The following is a 21,719-nucleotide window of genomic DNA, read 5'->3' on the forward strand; positions in this document are numbered from 1 at the left end:
GGGCGGTTCAGAGCGCCTTCTTCATAACGATCACCAGGGCCTTTGTTGGGGCTTAAATAATGAGGTCCACTTAATGAAATGGAGCCAACTGACCTCTTGTTCGTGCCCAAGAAATAATTTCACCCTGTGGTCAGACTCTGCCCCAGGAAGAGACTCACCCCGCCTGGACCCCAGGGGCAGGGGCCAGATGGTACCCGGGGCCGTGTGTCATTCTCCCTGGGCGCCCCTCACGGCCCCCTTTCAACAGCCGCCCTACCCCCGCCCGGGGACGCCTGCCACCCCCCCCGCGCCCCCAAAGCCTCCATTGTTCACATATTGTTCCAGAAAACACTCCGGCTGTGGGAGCTCTCCCCAAGGTCACCTTGCAGGAGAGGAGCCAGGGCATGTGCCCGTGGAGAGTGACCGAGGGTGGCAGGTTACAGCCTGTGTGGACGATCCGCCCGCAGACCCCTGAGGAGCTGGGGGCCAGGGAGGTGACCCCAACAGGGCCTTGCTGTAGCCAACTCAGCCTGGACACTCCCGGCTGCAGCCCTTCCCGGCCCCGCGGCCGCCCAGACTGAGAGGCACCTGCCACAGGCGGGCGCCCAGGTCTCCGTGGGTTCATCGCCAAGCCTCGCGTGGGTCTGGCCCTTCCCTCCTCACGGGATCGTCACGGGCAGCACTTACGATGTTGACCCCGAAGGCTGAACGCTGCTTCCAGGAATACAAAAGGTTGTGGTCTCAGCCCTCTGCCTCACGGGCCCTGGCTCCACGCTGCGAACCGCTCGCTGTCAGGGCGGGGGCCAGGGAGGTCCGTGCACAGAGCCAAGGCCCGCGGAGGACAGCCGTCCGCAGAGCTCTCAGCCTGCGGTCACGCCTGATGTTACCTGGCATTGTCCACGTTTTCTTTGCTTTATTCTCAGATGACCTTGCCTATTAAAAATGCACATTCCCACAAGAAAAGTTCGCTTTTTTTTTAACCTCTCAACCGTCACCTATACCTTAATGTGCGTAGGGAGCCTAAGAAAGAAATGGCAACATCAGAGAGACCTAGGAGGGCCCTGGGCTCCCCGTGGGACTAAAAACGGGCAGCAGGTGAGGAAACAAGCAGATGACACCAACGTCAGAGCACTGAGGCCCGAGTCCCTCACGCGCCAGCGTCACCTGAGGCTGTGGGTAGCAACGCCCGTGTGGAGAGGCCGCAGGCGCCCAGCGCATGGACCTGGGCTGCCTGGTGTCTCACCGTCGGGTCTGGACTCAGCGGTCACGCTGCTAAAGGCCGAGGAAGAGGCTGTCCGATGTCATTTAGGATCTTGTTTGGATTTTTCTGAGCTCTAAACGGTAATTGACTCCCCAGATGCTGAGCAGAAGCTGACCGCACATGGTGAAATCATTGCTTGGTCATAAACTGAAAAGTTAATTGGCTTCATTTCTTTAAATAGATTCAATTATTTAAGCAACAATGAATCTTCCAACGGTACTTACAAGTCGGGGACGAGTACGCGAGAGCCGGGTTTGAGGCATGCTACCCAAAGGCCTTTGCCAACAGCCGCCCGGGGGCTCGAAGATCGGAAAGGGATTTATTTGTGCTTATAAAATATAAAAACTGCCCTCCGCGGCATGATTACATTCGATGCAATCAGCTTATTAAAAATTAACACAGCCCAGAAATGATGCCCCCGTCGACGGCGGATTTCGGTGTCATCGAGACCGGTGGGGGTGGGGGGGGTTTTGAATTGAGAGGTTCAGGTCAGGAGCCCACTCTCAACACAGCCTCGTGAGCAAAGTGGCCAAGCCCCGCTCGGGGGCGTCTCTGCTTCCACGCTCCGCCCCGTGACCTTCTTCCCCTTCAGTAGGGCCCGCGGTTGGGCTCTCAACAAAAAGGTTAATTCCTAAACCCACAGAGGGACACAGAGTCACGGCGGCATTTGTCCCTGGGCGGGAGGCTCCCTGCCACACCACAGCACCACAGACATCTATGGGTTGAGGTCAAAGTCTTCCTCCCACCGCGTCCTCTCTCCCCCCCGCAGGCTGTGACCCAACCTCGAATGCTAATCAGCCCCAGAGCGAAGTGGCGGTAATTAGCTGAGACTCCGGCCTGACCTCCGCCCGCCGCCTGTCGCTTTAATAAAAGTCGCTTCACAGTGCCCTGACCCTGTACCTCGGGCACGTTCTGTCCTCACGCGCTTCCACTGGTGCGCGTGAGTTACCGTCTGAAAGAACATGCTTAGAAGCCCAATGGAGCCATTAACCTTAATGCAGAATTTCACTCAAGTGGAGATATTTGAAACAGCAGGGTTAGGTGGGTTAATGAGGGGCCAATACCTTTCTCTTCCTTCCAGCAAATGAAGACAAGAGAGCAGATCAGCCGGCTGGTGGTCGCAGGCACACTTCAAAGTATGGCGGGGGCGGGGGGTGTCCCTCTTGCGGGCTGGGGTTTTCTCTAATGAAACCAGAAAGAAGACACACGCCTCCCCATGAGGTCCCGCAGAGGCTCGCTCTCAGGGTACGAGAGAATGTAACGCAGTCAACGTCGGGGAGCTGCTCCCGAGAGGAGGAACCTCAGTGTCACCGTGGAGGCCTCAAGACAGACGTACCGGGTCCCTTCTGACCTACCCATACGCTGCCCTTGTTTTTGCTCCGGGGTCCGGAGGGGACCACATTGAAGAGAAGGTAACCTGAGACAACATGGGGCATGGCTTTCTGAGAAAAAGACTACGAGCCCATGATAATTTCTTTTACTGGTAATACTGTGAACCACCGGCTCCCATATCTACGACGTAGGCTTATGGGGAAAGCATCCGAGCCCAGCTTATCGGATGATGCCCTCTGCAGCGCCTTGTATGAACTGAGGGGATAGAAGAACCGTCGGCACCTCGCGTCCTCACCCCAGGACGGCCCCACCCCTGCCCACGCGCGACGCTCCGCTGATCGGAGCTGGCGGGGCGGGGGGGGGGGCTTTGTCTCCCTCTGGCCTCACCCACTGTCGCGGGGTCTCCTCTCCGAACGATTTCAGGATCACGGTGCCATTTCCCCCGTTTCTGCCGCCTGTCGATACACTCTTAGACTTTCCAAAAAAAAAAAAACCATTTGACGTTAAAAGCGCACAAGCTAACGTAAATACAGAATTAATTAAATCTATGTTTAAGTCTTCTCAGAATTAACTTATGAAATGTTTGCCAGTAATTTTATTAACATGTAACTCTGAAGATAATGAGTCGGTTTAAGGTAATTTAATTACGGGCAGAACGATGGTATTTACACTAACGTCGCTTCCGCTGCTCTGGTCTCACTTGGGCTACGTCGCCCGGGGCTCTTGCGTCAGGTCCCTTTGGATATTTCATTCGGATAATTATTTTCACCTGAAAGGATGGGACCTGTTGAACACACAGAGTCGCTGGCTCTCGATTGGATGGCACCTTCGGCGTCTACGGATCGATCGAGGAGCCGCTGATGGGGACTCATTGGTCACCGTGCTGTGACGCTGAGGTGGGTGAGAGGACATCGTGAAAGCCAAGCCCCTGGCCCCCTCCCGCGGGGGTGGGGGTAACGTAGGGTGAGGCTCCGTGGGCAAGTCCGCACTCTGTGGGACCCCCAGGGCCCATCGGGAGCTGGACCCCCACGGCCGAGAGCCCCCCGGGCCTCCGAGGTCTCGCTGAGCGCGACACGGTGCGGCCGAGCGGCCTTTGCTGCGTTTGCACGTGGCCGTTCCGCCTTGGAGGGGCCGCAGGGAGCTGCCGTCTCCTGGGCCGTCGCCACCGCTGCCACCGCGCGGGGGGCTCTCCCCGCTGTCCCTCCGGGCCTGCTCTAACGTCGGCGGGCGGGGGGCCTGTGTCTGGAGGGAAAGCTCTCCCGCCGTGGCCTTGCGCAGCAACTGTGTGTGTCCGACCGGTCACCGGGCTCTTTGGAGATGCGTCTCCTCCCCCCGATGGCAAATAACGGACCTTGATCTCCTGACAAAGCCCATCAGGAGAGCGCCGTGAGCGGCCGGGGTGACCCTGGGGCGAGGCGGCAGGGGCCGGGAGGGGACACTTCAGCAGGGGGCGGGGCCGCTCCCTTCTTGAGTGGGGCAGCTTGGAGGGGCAGGGCTGCCCCGGGCCTCCCAGGGCCGACTGTCGCAGGTGTAAGTCGGCAGGGATTTTGCGGTGACCAGCCCTGAGCCCCTGCGGCATGTCAGCCGGGGCCCGCCGTGATGGGGGCGGCGTGTCTGTGTGTGCATGTGTTGGTGCATGCGTATGTCTGAGTGTGTGGCAGGGTATGTGCGCATACATGCCTGTGTGTCTGGCGCGTGAACGTAAGGAAGCGCAGGGCACACGTCCAGTATCCCTGGGGCTCCCTACTTGGGGAATCTAAGTTCACATACATTATCAGCGGGGGAGGAATGCAAGGCGGCTGTCAGTGAGGGCACGTCTAAGCGGGGCACACGCAGGGCCATGGGGTCCAGGGAGAGCCCTCCTCACCGCAGGCGCCCTGTGCAGTAACCTGGAAAGGGCCCCGGGGACCTGAGGGAGGGTCTGCCCCGTTAGAGAAAAAGAGAGGAGACGGCAGCCAGGGCCGGGGGAGCTCCTGCTGGGAGCCCGTCTGAGGACCCTGGCGCAGTGAGCGGTGTGGGCAGCAGAGATGCCGTCAGTATGGAATGGTCACTCCCAGACCACCGGGCAGGGTGGCTCGCGCGAGTCTGACCTCTGCGGGGACAGGCGGCCCTCGGTCCTCTGTCGTGCTGCAGTTGGATACAGGATGGCCGGGAGCTCGCGGCCCTCGCAGCCTCGCATCGCAGAGACTCCCCAGGAGGCGGGCCAGGGTGGCCCCCAGCCTGCTCCCCCGCCCCGGTCTCCGCCTGACAGAGGAGCCTGTGGGGCTGCCGCCCTCGGCCCTGACTCCCGGCAGGGTCCCTGGGGTGACCCGCGCCCTCCAAGACAAGGAGGACGACAGGCAAAGCCATGATGGAGTAAGGCTGTCCGTTTTTTAAAGGAAGATGTAGAGCTCCATGGCCCGAGAGCCCGGCTGTGGAGCTCCCAAATCTAACGCAAAATGCTGAGATTCGAGAGGCAGCCAAGGGTTCTTCCTGCTCAGAAACCAGGGGGCGGATTTCATGCCGCGGGGAATTGGAGGGTGGTCTGTGGGGTCGGGAAAGGGCCCTTCTCTTGGGTGGGCACAGCCCCGCTGGCCGGGGTGAGCATCAGAAGCCACAAGCTTGGACTCTCCAGAGACGGGCCAGAAACAGGCGCCGGGACCGTGGGGACACAGGGCAGACACAGTCATTAACGCCAAATCCAGCAAAGGGCTGGGGGAGGGGAAATGGATGGTTTTAATACACCACCTCCCTCTCATTTTTAATAACAGCATTGCCTTCGCAATATTAGCTCGGTTAATTCTCAGCGCCCCTCCCCATCTGCTTTGTGTCCAGGCACGTGCGCTGTAATTTTCAATTTAATTAGTTGCAGTCCTGTTAGATGGCAACAGGTCCTGGTTTATCTTCCCAGCTAATACTGCTAATTGTTTATCCAGCCTTCAGTAATATCTCATTAGCTTTATAGGCTCTTGTTTCCCCATCAGCTACAGAAGTCATTTTCTGCGAATCTGGAGAGGCTGGGGCTTGCGAACGTTTTCCTTAAGAAACACAGCAAAACCCAACAGAAGCCAGAAAATCTCCTGGCAAGCGGAGAAGCCCGTCGTCATTTTTGGCGGCAGCGTCCCTCAAGGAAATAATGTCTGGAAATGATCTTCCCTTTAATTTTTTCTTAAAAAAAGGATCCACCGAAGCCATCCGTCATTTTTACAACAGCCATTATCCAGACGGCGCGGTGGGTGCGCAGATAAAAGATGAGACGCGCATGTAAACCATTGCAGGCAACGCGCGCAGGCCCTTCGATTACTTGCTGGAATATAAGGAGTTGTTATCCAGATGGTTTTTATTGCGTCTGTCTTGATTTCTTCTCTGAGAGAGTACGGGACATTTCTGAGATAACAGCGGGTGACTTACCTGTAACCTACCGTCACCCCGTCCACTCGTTTGAGGCTCAGCCTCCCCTCCTCCCCCGCCCTGCTGCCTTCGATCCAATGCGCAGAACGTCGGCCTGTGCGCGCCTGCCCTCCCCTGCTCCTGAGCGGGCCTCTAGGTCGCCGCTCTAGCCCGCTATTTAAGACGAAAAAAAGAAAAAGATACATTCTGCCCCTCCCCGCGCCCTCTGCCACCCTGGGACCGTGTGGATTGACTGTCTCCCTTTTTCATAGCTGCAGACAGCAAGTAAAGAGCTCCATTCTTGGCCGCAAACACCAGAGAGCTTGGCTAACACAGCGTCCCTGCTAAGAGCTGCGTGGCTGCCTTCGTTGGGCCTCTGCGCGCACAGTGGTGCCTGCTTCTGCACGTGTCTGTTTTCTGAGGGGCCCAAGCGTCAGGCTCTCTGTTTGGGGGAACACGTGGGCCTCCCCACCAGCCTGGACCCCACAAGGGATGCACTGTTCCATGGCCGTGCCGTAGCTCCTGAAACCCTCGAAGCTGCCACGCAGTCGTGGACTAAACTAAACTGGACAGGAGGTCATCCGTGTCTAGCAAGAGGGCGTGGGACCGGAGGAGCCAGACTGAAGATGCAGGTGGCTGGGTCTGGCTCTGGCTGCTTGCGCGTGGCCATGGCAGAGGCGGGGGCCGCACACGGGGGCCAGCTCAGAGTCGGCCGTGGTGGTCCTGCTCTGAGCCGTGCGGGGAGTTGAGAGGTAAGGTTCCACTTCAGTCGGACATAGAGACAATGGGTAATGAACTTGGACTCTCTCAGTGGGCCGTTCCCCAGCCAGCTTGGGCGAAGGCCAGCGTCTAGGACCAGCGAGCATGCGGGGAGGGCCCAGGTGACCGAGGCACCCTCGTAAGTCACCCTTGCTCCCTGTGCCTCTTCCTGGAAACTTCTCCCAAGACCATGTCTAGCCACTTGTTCTGCATGTGGGGGATTGCAAACCACTCAGGAGCAGGAGGAGTCGTAGGCATGAGAAGAGCATTTCTTCCTGACCGCATCCCAATCATCAGGTTTGGGGGTGTCTGTGGGGTCATCAGGGACCACAGCCTCCCTGCTCTCTAGGCAATGAGTCCAAAGTGGCCAGGGAATCGGCCAAGGTCGTCTTAGATGCTTTGGTGACCACAGTGAGGAACCCACGCCTGGGGCACCCGGGAGCTGAGAGAATAGCGTGATAGACAAGCACGTGGCCCTGCATTCTTCTCCTCCTTGGAAACGACGCATGCGATTCCGTTCCACAAATATTTTCAAGCATTGACTGTGGTCCAACAAAAGCTACATACTGGGCTCTTCCAGACCGAAGCGGCAGGAGCCCAACTCAAAATAGTTCAGGCTACAATGAGATCGGCTGGCTCCTGTCACTGAATGCTTTCTGTGACTGCGACGACCTGGCCTTGAGGACCCCCACCCTGTGGTTCAGGTGTCCCGGTTTCCTTACATTCTTACCCCCTCCCCTCCCCTCCGCCCTGGGCCCCCCGCCCCTTGCTCCGTTTGGTCCCTCTCAGTCTCTCTTGCTTCTTCTCCTTCTATGAAAAGCCTTCATCTATGGGGCCGGGGGCTGGGGGAGGAAACGACAAGGTGACAGCAGACGCAGGACGCAGAGGAGGGGGCGCCCATCCGTGCCCAGGACAGAGGAGTGGCCACGGCCTGTGGTTTCCGCGTCCGGGCGGCGGGATGTCCTTGCAGGACAGGCGTGGGACGCGGAAGAGGAGAAGAGTTGGAAACGGAGCCTTTTGGCCGAGGAACTACAGGTGTGACATTTCTATCAACTTCCTACCGACTATTAACTCGGGCCAAATTGTATCACACTGTGTGTATCGCTCTGCACCTGCCTTTTATCACTCAATTTATTTGGAGATTCCCTCCGCCAACAGAGAGAGAGAGATGGAGGGACAGGTGATAGACAGACAGATGATAGACGGATGGATAGAGAGAGAGCGAGAGATGTGGAGGCAGACACAGATATAAATACAAAGCCAGGCACGGTGTGCGCAGGTAGATACAGGTCGGAGGAGGGCGAAGGTGCAGCCACGGGCGCAGATGTCGATGCAGAGATAGGTGTGGGCGTGGTGTACACATTAATTGTGTTTTCTATGATGTTTTAAAATAAATATTGTGTCATTGCCTCCATAAAACTCCTGACCTTCTTCCTGAGACGTAGTCCTCTTCTAGTTCCCATTTATGGAGCCACCAAAGCACAAATCACAGGCTCACGGCTGGTGTGCGGTGCCGCCACCATTTTCTCCCTGCGGTGTCCTGGCACCTGTTCGTCCATCCAGGGAGGACACGTTGATTCGCGCTGTGTGTTGGAGCCCTTCCGAGGGCTGGGACTGCACAGGCCCACAGAGCGGCCTCGACATTCCCCCTGCCCGCCCCCGCCCAGAGCAGACTTCCCTCTGGGGACAGCGGGACAGCAGCGAACAAACACCTGCATGCAGGAAAAAAAGCCAGGCAAAGGGGCAGGGAGCAGACCCCCCAGGACCTCCAGCCGGGTGGCGGCTCCTGCGTCTGGCCACCAAGCGGCCATGAGGGAGGAGGGCGGGGCCCCCAGGTACCCGGCTGCGGGCACGGCCCACCGTGCCAGGTGTGCCTGAGCCAGGACTAGCGTGGAAGGAGACGATCCAGATGGCTGTCGGGGGGCGGGGGGCAACATGGGGCTTCCCCAGGTCTCAGCAGGGCTGGCTCCTCCTTGTGTTGGCTCTGAGGCAGGGACCCCCCAGGACCTCGGTCACAGCCATCACTGTGTCTACCCTATTCTGCGGGCCCCTCACGTAACCAGCTGGTGGTATTCGATGCTCTTCCTACCTACTCTGTTTATTAGCCGGAACATTTCCTTAAAAAGATGCTCCCTCTCATCAAACGCATAGTCCAAAGAATGTCTGATTGTTTCCCTTTATGAATAGCTCTCAAAATAAAGACATGGTTCACCAGCGCAATTTTTATGTTTTCATTGATTACTGCTGTTATCCTTTTCTTAGAAAAGATTTCATTTATTTTTAGAGAGGGGAAGGGAAGGAGAAACAGAGGGAGAGAAACATTGATGGGAGAGAGAAACGCGGGTCGGTTGCCTCTCGCACACATCCCGATCCGGCACCAAACCCGCACCCCAGGCACGTGCCCTCACCGGGAATTGAACCGGCGAGCTTTTGCTTGGCCAGGTGATGCCCAACCCACTGAACCGCACCAGTCTGGGCTGTTATTGCTTTTAATGATAATCGAACTGTCCCCCTCTTTGGCCAGCGAAGACCTCTTCAAGTTAGCTGTGGAGGTTTGATCCTATTTATTACCTTTTCATTATTCCTGCGTGAGCCTGCTGGGCTCGGAGAGCCTCCCCGCCTCCCCCACTCTGCTCTGACACGGTGTCTGAGCACATCTCGGCCTTCTCCTCCCTCGGATCTGAAACAAGCCATTTACCTATGGAGCCGACTTACTCTAATGGCTTGGGGACCACGGCCTCGGCGCGCGGAGCGCCCGCTGCCACCGGCCTGTCGTTATTCCCGGGGCTTTTAGTGGGCGCAGTTAAGAAAGGGTTTTAATGAGGAAATGCATCCCTCGCTTACACGGATCCTTCCGTTCGGGCAGAGCTGAGCACCGCTGACGAAGCACCATCGACGCCGCGGCCCCTCTTATTCGTCCCAGAGTGACAATCCCGGTTTTCACAACGCTGGCGAAATTGCTCGCTCTGTTCATCCCAGGGACTCACATATTCATCTCAGCAAAGCAGCGACAACTCTGCCGCCAACAATGGGGCCCTAAAAACAGTATCGCTTGCACGGGTTTTCGCTAGGATCTACCCTCACAGAGGTAATAGTCCCATTAATTTAAGCTGCTTAAAACAGTCCTTGCACCCTGATTGGGGTGGCTCGGTGGGTTGGGCGTCGCCCCGCCAACAAAGCAAGAGGTTGTCTGTTTGAGTCCCAGTCAAAGCACAAGCCTGGGTTGTGGGTTCAGTTGGAGAGGTGGCCAGCTGACGTCTCTCTCTCTCTCTCTCCTTCTCCCTCCCTTCCCCCACTGTAAAAATAAATAAATAAAATCGTTTTTTAAATAGCTCTTTTCCATGGTATTAAACCCAACCCAGGGCTTCATTACATTTATTCACTTCATTTTGCTTTGATCTCCATGGGCAGCCTTGGGTCGTTCGCCCACGTTGAGTTACAGTGCGTACAGGGCATGAATTAGGGGTCTGGTGTCACTATTCTCGGAACGTGGACATTCAACTGAAGTTGCAATTTCATTTAAATGTGTATTACATTGCATAACATAATTCCCTAATTCCAAAGTCAAATCTGCGAAATAATTTATGCTGAGACATCTGGTTCTATCCGTCTTCCCTCTTTCCTCTGTTCTCTCCCTGTAGGTCACCTTTGTCTTTTGTATTTTGTTTTATCCTTCCACGAATGTGTAATAAGATAAACAAATGCGTATCTTTTTAGTGTGCCTTGTTTGGAATAATTCTAAGTTTATAGACAAGCGGCAAAGACGGTCCAGAGCTCCCATGTCCTGCCTGCAGCTTTCCTGGCGTTCCATGTTCCCAAACCAGAGCTCACGGGGCATCCACGCACATGCCCTGCGGCCCGCTGCATTGCAGCCTCCGGTTAGATGCGGCCCCCTGTCCCGCCTCAGCTTCCGGGCCAGGGCAACAGTGTGCACTCAGGGCCCTGCTCCGTCTCTTACACTTTGGGGTCATCCGTCTTTCTTGTTGGCTCTGGCCTTGGCTCCTGGGGCCCCAGGGACGCCACAGCATTCTCCTCCATCCATGTCTGATTTGGTCTCGCGATGAGACCGGAGCTATGGCTTTAGGGGAAGAAGACGCCAGGGGTGGAGAGGCGCCCCGTCCAATCATGCCAGGTCTACCTGACCGATCATGGGGACAGTAACCTCAGTCACACGGCTAAGGGACAATAAGGAGGTTTCTCCGCTGGAAAGCCGCTGTGCTATCTTTCCCATACCCCGGTCTTTGGAGGTGAGTCACTGGGTCCACCTCGCCCCAAGGAGACGGCATCGATGCTTAGTAACTGGAATTCTTTTGTAAAGAAGCTCTGTCCCCTCCCCCATTTCTTTATGTATCCAATAATTACTCATCGTCACAGGAACTCATGGATATTGATTTTATTCTTTAGGTTATAATCTAATATTTTCATTATTCTGTCACTCTGTTCCAGCGTGGGTCAGCTTCCAGGCCGGGCCCTGCATCCTTTCGACAGGCAAATGCACGTTTTTAATACAAGAAAACACACAGTTTTGTTTCCACCCCCGCCTTGCTGTGTTCACTTACCCCCGCGTCCCGGAGCTCACGCCCAAGCCGACGAAGACACGCTCCTCGTGGCTCTCGCAGAGGCAAACAGCCCCGCATGCGGCCATGTGTGGCCACATTGCCCTTCTCCAGTGATGGGCGCGTGGGCAGGGACGTCCCCTGCTCTCTCTGACGGCGCCGCAGCAAGCAGGCCGTGCCGGGCCTTTCCGTGGTCTCCTGGCGTGCCTCTCAGAGCGGGCGTTGGGGGCGGGCGCCTCGGGCGGAGGGTCCGTGTATGTGAGGCTTGGCTAGACCTCGCCAGGTTCCCCTTGCAGGAGTTAGAGTGTTTTGAATTTCCACCAGCAATGTTTTCCACAATGGAACCAACACAGTGAGTTGCCAGCACGTTACGATTCTGCCCGCCTGCCGGGAGAGGGCGCACCTGTGTGACCCACGTGGCCGTCCAGAGGGCCACAGCGGAGCGCCCGGGAACACAGCCTTACACGGGAGGCGGGCGGCAGATGAACAGGGAGTCTGGGGACCTGCTTCACAGGGGGGAGCTTCAGTCATCGCCCCAGGCAACCCCCAAGGGCCGCGCAGAGCAGGGCTCCCACCCTGCCGCTTGGCCAGGGCATCGCTGGGAGGGACGGGAGCAGGCGCCGCCCTCTGTGCCTTGGGGGCGTCCCGCAGGCATGGGTCCTGCCGACCCTCACAGGACCTGATGGGGTCAGTGAGCACTGCTGCCTTTACCAGAGGAGAAACTGAGGCCCAGGACGGCCAAGCATGTGCGCCGTGCCCACGGGTGTCGCCTGGACGCACCGAGGCTGGATCCGAAGGCTCCGTGACTTGCGGGAACACTGCTGCTCTTGAGCTGAGAGACGGACGCCGGCGTTAGAAGCGTCTGCGCCGCATCTCAGCGCGGCTGTGGTAGCGGAAATGCTCTAGGCGGGGAGCGTGAACAGCGGACGTGGCTCACACTTCCCGGGGCTGGCGGTCCAAGGCCGGGGCTCCCGTGGACTTGGTGGCTGGGGAGACCGCTTCCTGGGTCACAGATGCCTGTGTTTTTGCTGTGTCCTCACATGGTGGAAGGGACAGGGGGGCTCTCTGGGTCCCTTTGATAAGGGCACTGGTCTCGTCCATTCGTGGGGCTCCCCCCTCACGACCTGACCGTCCACCAGAGGCTCCTCCGCCGGCTGATGCCACCCTGTCGGGGGAGGCGAGACTGTGAACGCTGGAACCCTGGGGCTACAGACGCTCCATCCGCTACACGCGGCTGCGGTGTTGCCTTTGGACCCCACATCGGCTTCAGGGCCCTTGGAACCTTGCACCCACCTCTGAATCTGGCACACCCTCTGGCCGAGGTCACACTCTGCCGCTGGGAGCTCTCTCATCCCCCCCAACCCCATCCCCCGCGTTTTCTAGCTTCTTCTCTGTCTCCACAGTCAGGGCCAGTGGGAGAAGGGAGGAGGCTCCGTGTTCGGCCGTCTCTCTCGCCGCTTCCGCACAGGACGAGGGCCAACGATAGTGCGAACGCACGCAGCGCTTCCCGCAGGCTCGTCCCTCTGCCCGGCGACGGGTGTGTGTTCACACACCATTCCCGCCACAGAGGAGGAGCCGGTAGGATTTGCCACAGCGTCTGAGGGCTTCTTCCTGCTGCCCCCGGGGGGCTGCTCCGGCAGGCTGGGGCTGGCCGCCGCGCGTTTGGTGCTGCGCTTAACAGCGGAAAGCTCACCGTGTCTGCAAGCTCCTCCGCCGTCCCCGCCCACGATCCCACGTCCCCGCGTTCCCACCACTTTCCCGTGTCGTTCCTACTGCCCGCGCCTGGGGGCCGTGTCCCTCTGGGCGCTTCTAACACCGGCGTCCGTCTCTCAGCTCAAGAGCAGCAGCGTTCCCGGAAGTCAGAGAGCCTTCGGATCCGACCTCGGTGCATCCAGGGCCGGGGCACGTGTGCCAAGGAGAGTGAGCTGTGCAAGGCCCGGAGCCACGGGGTGAGGGGGTGGCTACAGGGGCCCCGGGGCGGCCTCTGGGCAGCGCGTGGCCCAGGCCCACGGTGCCCCGCTGTCTGTCTAAGCAAAGATGGGAACCAGGCCCTCCTCCGAGATTCTGCTGGGCATGGAGTCCTCCCCGCAGAGCGGCAGGTGAGACTGTGGCCGCCAGACCCCCCACCCAAGGGTGCCCCGCTGCCTCTTGGAGAGAACAGACTCCTGCTCTATCCCTCGCACCCTCTGGTGGCATCCCCTCACCTCGCCCCAGCCCCCCAAAACCAGGACCCCTGAGCTGAGCCAGTCTCAGGACGCCAGGTTTACAGCAGCCCCAGAGGCCAGCCCTGCTGGGCTGCAGAGCCAAGGCCACTGGCTGGCAACAGTTTCGCCCCATCTCACGGCCCCTGCAGCCTCATTCCGCCATAACAAAGGAAGAGGGGCTTGTGTGGGGCCTCGGGGCCCCCACCTCCCTCCACTCCTGTCCCCTCCCTCCACCCAGCAAGGCATTAAGAAACATTCCTCCCAGGGTGAGAACACATTAGGCCGGGAAGGAGAGGGCAGGACTGGCCTTCAGCCATCAGCCCCGGGCCTGGGTCCTGTGCGTGGGGCAGAGCCGGCCGCCGCCCTGCAGGCGGTGAAGATCAGCACGCCTGACCGACTGAGAAAACGGCGAGTGGGCACCGAGCAAGGGTCTAAGTGCGTGACCCCAGCAGAGATGGAGACGTCTGGGGCCCCCCGGCCAGGGTGTAAGGGCCGGCCCTGACCTTTAGAGGACCTCTCTGGGGTGGGGAGAGAGGGCCGCTCAGCACCACAGTCAAGCCCGGGTGCGCATGCCAGCCCGGAGGGGCCTCTGGCGGCCGCATTGCCGCACTGGCCCATCAGTCGGAGGGGAGCTGACCGCTGGCCTGGGAGTGGTAAGCGGCGGTGTTTGCAAAGGCGCCACAGCCCGGACGGCAGCGGACCAGCCTCCTCAGTCAACGAGCCTCTGCCGGCTCCTGGGCGGCGGGGCCGGGGGCGCAGCAGTCCGTCAGCTTTCTGAAGTCCCGGTCCTTGCTGTCGGCCGGCATCAGAGCCTAAGCCAGAGAGCCCCCCGTGACCCGGCCTGCGGGCGGTCCAAGCCGCTCACCTTTCACTCCTGCGGCCACATGCCCGCGGGAAGCCTCAGGTGTGACACAGAGAACACTCCTGCCCTGCGCTGGTCTCCCGCTGCCTGGCACCTCTTCTCGAGTTCACGGCCCTGGCGAGCAGGCCGTGCCCTCAGTACCCACTCAGGTGAGGGGGGCAGGCCGCAGCAGGGGCGGCCCCCCGGGACCCCGGTGAGGGCGCGTTTGTCCTGGCCCTGGAAGCAGCGACAGCTGGGGGCTGCCGCGTCCCTGGGGTCTCATCCTCTGCCCTGCCCCTGCCCCGCCCCCGCCCCGCCCCCGCCCCGCCCCTACCCTTTCATTGACATGCAAGCCCTAAGCAGCACAGCCGGGCGATCGCGCCACGGCAATCGCGGGCACCTTCTTTACGTTTTCCCGGCTGCCTGTCCCTCGCGCTGTGGACGCAGCAGAGAGTATTCAGCTGCCCGGGGGATGAGCGTGCGGGTTGTTCCCCACCCTTGGCAAATAGGAACAGCACCGTCACGGAGAACCTGACGCCTTTTCTTTTTTACATCGTGGGGCACGTCTCCGGGCAAGTCTCTAGAAGAGAGACGACTCCCAGTTCAAGGGGCAGCTGCGGACGGTTCCCTGAGGCACGGCCACCGTCCCTCGCAGCGGCAGCCGCCGTGGGCGCCGCTCCGATCGGCTCCCAGCGCTGGCCCCCGTGGCAGTTTGGGGCGAGAATGTGCGCAGACCCGAAAAACCAAATCACACGACAAGCCAAGAGCCAAGAACAGGAAATTGATGACTTTCTCTAGAAACGCGGGGATTTGGCGATTTCCAAGGTCCCTGGGGGTTGGGGGACTGAGACCCTTACACGTCAATAAGTTTGCAATCACTGTTTTCTGATTCGTTGTTTCTAAAAGCGGCCCCTTGTACGTCACGGGGACCCCTCACTCTGCCCCCGCCCCCAGTTTTGCAGAACGAGACGCACTCCCGGCGGGGAGTCTGACCGACCGCTCAAACAGAAGACACGTGTTTCCACTTGACTTGGACCTCGGACGGCGATGCCCAGGCGATTAAAATTAAGAACGATACTAACCGTCAAGTCCGGGCAAGGAAGTCCCACGCGGTTTTCCTTTTTCCTAACAGAGCCTGCCGGACGCTTAAAAACACCACTGCCCCCTCGGCACTCGGGGTTCCACGCGTGCACACCCTCCTCCTCTCCGAGTGGACTGGAATCCCGAGACCAGAAAGTGGCACATTGGTGGCCGGGCTCCGACATGCGCAGACGGGCGCAAATTCGGAGTCACCCGACGTGCACCTTCCCTGCTGAGTCACACAAGGTCACTCTCTGCCTTGTTTCAGCTCCCGCGGCAAAGGAGTGTGTTTCCAGGGTCTGTTTAGGCACTTTTTAAATTTCATTCATTCATTCATTCATTCATTCATTTATCTCCATGTCTGTGCTTTTGGCGGGTGGTCTCCTGCCCGGCACTGAGGTGCCGGCGTCGGTCCCACGCACAAGCAAGCTGAGGCGTGCCTGAGGGAGGAAGCACGCCTGTGAGGTGAGCATCCCTTGGCGGAGCCTCGGTGCTGCTGGCCGTGACTTCAGCGTCAATGACATTGCATTAGGTGTCTCCCGATGGAAACACAGGCGGCACCGGGCTTGCCCCGCGTGGCCGGCAGAACCGCTGTGGCCGAGGCCTGCGGGAGCCTCGCCCCGTGTCCCCGCTAGGAGCGCTGGTGGGGCACGCGCTCACCCGACATCCCTGGTGGCTTTATAGCCACACCTGCTGTGACAAATGAGCACTATGAAATCAGGGTTTTACTCCTCTGGGGGTTTCTTGCGGATTCTCCAGGCGTGCACCTGGCGTGCCTGACACAGGAGCTGTCCCCGGACTTGGGGTGCAGCGACGGGCCCTGCTTCTTTATTCACCCTACCCGAGTGGCCACCTGGCTTCGGGAGACGGATGGCCTCAGACGCCATGTCAAACAGGAGGGAGTCCCTCTGATAGTGGCCGTGCGTCTTAGAGCCACTCGGCTGGGCGTGTCCCGGACAATTTATCAGGAAGACAACGGCTTCTTGCCGTCCCATGAGACAGAGCATCGGGGACCCGTTGGTGCCCCAGGATTTGACGCAGCAAACATCCTACAAGGGCCCTGGATGCTCAGCCCTGCACAGGCTCCTGGGGGTGGAAAGGCAGCCACGCCACCCGCTCTGCCGCACAGAGCGCGGAGCCCGGCGGGCGCGGCAGGCAATGGAGCCAGGAGTCCCCACGGCGCAGCGTGCGTGCAGGCGGATGGGGCCGTCTGAGGCGGGCGGCATGCTTTTCCCGGAAAGCACTGCAGAGGGACCGTTTTCCCCCGCGGCGACCAGGCTGCCGCCATCCCTTCCTCCGCCCTGGCGCAGTGTGCTGAGCAGCGCCCATGGTGTGGGGGTGCACGGCCCCGGTGTGTTCCAATAAAGCTTTATTTACAAGAGCAGAAAGCATGGTCGGTGGGCCGTGCTCGGTGACGCTTTGGTCTCAGAAATGAACTGAAACCAACGTGGGAGCCCCCGGGGCGGTCGGTGTTGGGGAGGCTTCAGGGAGGGGGCTCTGAGCCAGCTGTCAGTGGGCGCATGTGTCTTGGTGAGCTTGCGTGGACAGGGAGGCGGCATTGCAGGCGGGCGCTGGAATGAACACACACGGGGACCTGGCGGCCCCCTCGGGGGCAGGAGGCAGCTGGAGCGGGGCCATGGCTGGGTGCGGAGATGCACGCCCGGGGGCTCACCCAGGACTGTCCTGGGCCCCCTCCCCCGGCCCCCCTGCCTACCCACTTTCCTCGCTGCCCTGCGCTTACCGGGCGGAGTTTGCAGCTGGCGCCTGTCGGCCTGGCCTCTGGTTTGCTGCCTGAGAAACCCAAGCACGCGGTGTGTCGCCATCTGGGACGGCGTCCCCAACATGGGGGCAGCTCTCGACACTGAGTGGCGTGACTAAAGTTCGAGTGTGTGGCCTCAGCCAGTTGACCCAACTCCGCAGTCCCACACGCACCAAGGCGAAGCGGCAGCTCATCCTGCGCGCCCAGGGCTGCCCCGCCGCGCCGGCCGGAGCCACAGGGTGTTGTGGAAGGGCCGGCTCTCCGGACCTGCGTCTCTGACGAGCCTCCCAGTGACGGGGCACCGAGCCCGGGGGCCCGCACCGAGGAGCGAGGGGCTGGAGCCTCGCGACCCACCAACCTGTCCGTCTCCCACGTCCGCTGTGCCCACATCATCGCCTGCACACGCCCGGCCGGCCCCGGCGACATCTACCCAGCGCTCCCCGTCGGGACGACGCTGTCTTCATTCCCACCCCGTCCTCACGGTGGAGGGGACAGGGGAAGGGCGCAGGCACAGAAGACTGTCCCGCATTGGGGAGGACAATGCTGTGCCCAGAAAGTTGAAACAGCGCGGCCAAGGCCTCGCGGCAGGTAAACTCACGCCGCACCACGAGCAGAGCCCCCAGGAGAGGCCCGGGCAGCCCTTTCGACGGCAGGCACGTGGGGGCGCCTGCTGCCGGCTCTGGTGGCCCTAGCTGGAGCGTTGGGAGTGTCTTGCGTGCAGGGGGCTCGCGGCCAAGCCCGCCTGGGGACCAGGGGCGGCCTCGCCAGCGGACGAGGCCTCCTTTGCTTCCGCAGCACGGCCAGTCGCCCCTCGCGTGACCAAGCGCCGGAGGAACACAGGGGCTCGTTTTGAGATCTGTCGTTTTCTCTGTGAGACGGTCTGGCAAATCTCGGCCCCGCGGGTGCAGGACCAGTCAGAATCAACACCGTCTCGCTCCGCGGAGCTCCCAGGCGCCTGTGCCAGTCTGTGTCAGTTCCTGCTGTCGCCACCGTCCCCGTCAGCACAGCCCGTGTTGTCCCCGCGACCGCCGTCCTCGCCATCGTCCCGGCGTCCTCGTCACCGTCACCGTCCCCCGTTCCGACGGGCGGCGGACCAGCGCTGGCGTCCCTTCCCCCGCCCACCCTGATCACGCCCCTCCCCCTGGCCCAGCGTCCCTGAGACCTCCGCCCGCCCCGACAGCTGCTCTTGCTGGGGGCTGCGTCCACTCCCCGATCGGGGGGCGGCGGCGGAGGCGGGAAGGGGCCACGAGCGGTGTGGGGAGGGCGGGCGCCGGGAAGGGCGCGTGTCGCGTGCGTCTCTCCAGCTCTGTGTTTCCCTCTGCAAGGAGGACCCGGCAACGGGAACCGCTGCTCAACTTTCCTGAACACGCCCCAACACGGGAGCCCGAGAGAGACTAAACGGCCCCTCGCAAAGCTCGGTGCGAGTTTCTAAATGCCCTTCCCGCTGGGCAGGGTCAAGTCCTGGGAGGGCTTCGGTCAGTCACGACGGTGAACATGGACGCGCCCACCCTCCCGGGACGGCTTTCACAACCAGCAGTCTTAGGAGCACCTGGGAACGCGTCAGGAAGGCGCAGGCAGGCCCCGCCCCCACTCGCTGATGCTCGGGGGAGGGGCCCACGCAACCTGCTTGAAGGAACCTCCCAGGTGAGGCTGATGTGCGCTGGAGCGCGGGAACCTCTGCTCTAGAGCGAATGGGTGAACCCCTTCCCCCTCGCCACCGACCTCCGCCCACCCGTACGCTCCCGAGACAGGCGAGCAGCCAGCGCGGGGAACCTCGCCACCAGGACGTGGCACCTTCCTCTGGTTGGGCTGAAATCCACCTTTTCATTGTTGGTGAACAAGGGGACTTGGGGAGGACATAGATTAGATGAAGAGAAGGACACAGGGGCTGCCGAAAGGCCAGGGTTGGCTTTGGTCATCTCCTACGGTTCTCGTCTATATGCAAATTATTTCTCCTCATTGCAAGCGCATCTTCCGTACGACAGCAGATGCATGAAGCACCCCTGGAATGCTCAAGCCAGCGGGTGGCTCAGGCCTGAAGGCGCTCGGGCAGCCACGCCCTCGACCTGCGCTTCACGCTTTGGGCCACGCCCCCCTCCACGCAGCGAGCGGCCTCCCAGAACGCGCGCCTGCGGGACGGGCACTTGGCTCTGCTCGGAAAATCACTAATAAAACCCGCCCGCGGCTGCCCCTCTGCACCTTTGGCAGAGCGTGGCCACGGCACCTGAAAAATCACAGATGATGAGAGACTGGCAATCAGGGTGGCCTGGCTGACAGTCTCATCAGACAAAGTGACAGAAAGTCCCGGGAGACGGGAACATGCAAATGGGAGAACGTTCCCCTACCCTCGTATCGACTTTGGCTTCCAAAATCAATTTTCTTTATTAGCTGATGTATCTCGGCGTGGAATCGGGATAAATTATGTAAGCGGTAAATTGTTTCCACGCTAACTGGTAACGGCAGGGACACCTAACGGCGGGGCGGGGGGACCGGCGAAGGGCTTGGGGCAAGGTCACCCCGGAGGGAAGAGGATACGCGTGAACCCACAGAGGTGCATCTCGGAGGTCGGAACCAGACAGGACGTCTGCCGCACACAGTTTCGGGGGGGCGACCTCGCCGCCTGAGGGGGTGACACAGTCTCTGGCAGGAGTGGACGTCTATGGTGGCCCCGAAAACCGGTATTTAAGACTCATCACGTGTTTGTCTGATCACAGGACAGAATGCATGTGACGTGGCGTCTCCCCACGTCCTTTCTCTCTCCACGTCCCTTTGTTGGGTGTCAGCGTTCTCTAGAGACACAGAAGCAACAGGATGTGTGTGTGTATAGGCTTAGCCATAGACGCAGATGCAGGTCTCTCAGAGAGAGATTGATTTTAGGGAATCGGCTCCCAGGGCCGCGGGAGCTGGCAGGTCTGGCAGAAGAGAGGCTCAGGGGAGAGTTGGTATCACAGGCCTGTGTCCCAGGCGGCCCTTGGCACAGTCCCTTCCTCTGTGGAGAACCTCAGGCTTTTCTCTCACGGCCTTCAACTGATTCGCTGCGGCCCACCACACCGCAGCGTTAAGCTGCTTCCCTCGAAGTCCACTGATAAACGTTCGTTTCATCTAAAAACACATCTTCCTAGCAACAGCCAGACTGCTGCTGACCACGCATCCAGGCACCATGTCCCAGCCAAATCGGCAAACAGAATAAAGCATTACAGGGGGCACCTGCTGCTTTTGCCTGCCGCCTTCCTGTCCTCCTTTGGTGGGTAACCCACTCCACATGCTCCTCGGGGAGTCTGATCTCCACCACCCAGTCCCTGGATCCTTGGGTTCGGGCACGTAGACTCAGCCTTGAGCCTCGGGCGGGGACCGCGGAGCCAGGCCTGACCGATCGGCTCGTTCCTGCGGCTTCCCCACCTTGCCCCCTGCACGCAGGCGGAAGCAGAACCCAGGCTGGTCAGTCAGAGCACTTTGCCCCCCTCCCCGTTCTGGACACGGAGGGAGATCCTGGGTGGGGCTGTCCCCAAGCCGTCCCTGTGAGGCCTCCGCCCAGTGGTTTTGTGCGAACCATTGGGATGAAAGGAAAACTTCAAGTGCTCCTCTATCATCGGGACCCCCGGCCATCAGGTCAGGCCTTTCCGTCTCGGGACCGTGCGTCGGCCTGCTCACTTGGGGCGGGGTGGGGGTGGGGGTTGGGCGGCGGGCCCGGGCCAGGGCTGCCTGGGCTCACAGCTCCGCCCGCTGGCTGTGTCTGACTCTGTGCCTGGCCCGCGGGCGCCCAGGGACAACGCGTTCAGTGAGTGACGGGGCGGATGAACGAGCGGGGGAGCCGAAGGGGCCAGGGGGTGTCTGTCCCCTGTGGGCCTGTGTAAGCACCCCTACGGCCTGGGACGACGGACCGTGGTCTCCCTCAGAGGGAACACCTTTAAACCCAAATGCAACCCTAATCCTCAATGCGGGTCACGGTGTAGCTCACTCAAAAGCAGGCTGATTGGCAAAAACAAGCCATGAGTCCTGTCCCTCCTCAGGTGACACTAATGGACTCCCGAAGCTTCCGGAGACCTGCCAATTTTTCAAAGCCAATCAGCTTCTGACCAAAGGGAGGCCCGGCTGAATACTGATGCTCCGGAACTAGACGCCACATCGATTCCCCCACCCGCGTTGAGGCTTGATCAAGAGATTCACCGATGAACTTCAAGTTCTTGTTGCAAATGGGTTTCGGCAAGCGTTTGTGCCCTGTCTGCACCAAGAATCAGAGCTCTCTCGTGTCCAACAAGCGGCGGAGTTCATTGACAGAAATCGGCAGAAACGGCTTCAGGGCTGAGTCACCAAACCTTGAGAGAGCGAGGTGCGGGGCCCATGCGTGCGTGCATGCGGTGGGAGGTGGGGGGCCTTGGCTTGGGGGGTCCCCATGGTGGCTGGGGGCCTCTTCGCTCAGCTCTGAGAGTGACCTGGGCTGCAGGACCTTCTGTGCAAAGACTGGGACAGTCCCGGGCCACCCCAGGCCCCCTGCGATGGCCCCTCAGTCCCAGATGACCCACGCCCGCCCCCTCCCTGCAAAGGGCCAGCCACTCTAAGGCTTAGCTGCTCCGGCGGG

This window comes from Pteronotus mesoamericanus, unplaced genomic scaffold (genome assembly GCF_021234165.1).
Source record: "Pteronotus mesoamericanus isolate MK-2021 breed Mesoamerican mustached bat unplaced genomic scaffold, CSHL_Meso_final contig_1193, whole genome shotgun sequence".
NCBI lineage: Eukaryota > Metazoa > Chordata > Mammalia > Chiroptera > Mormoopidae > Pteronotus > Pteronotus mesoamericanus.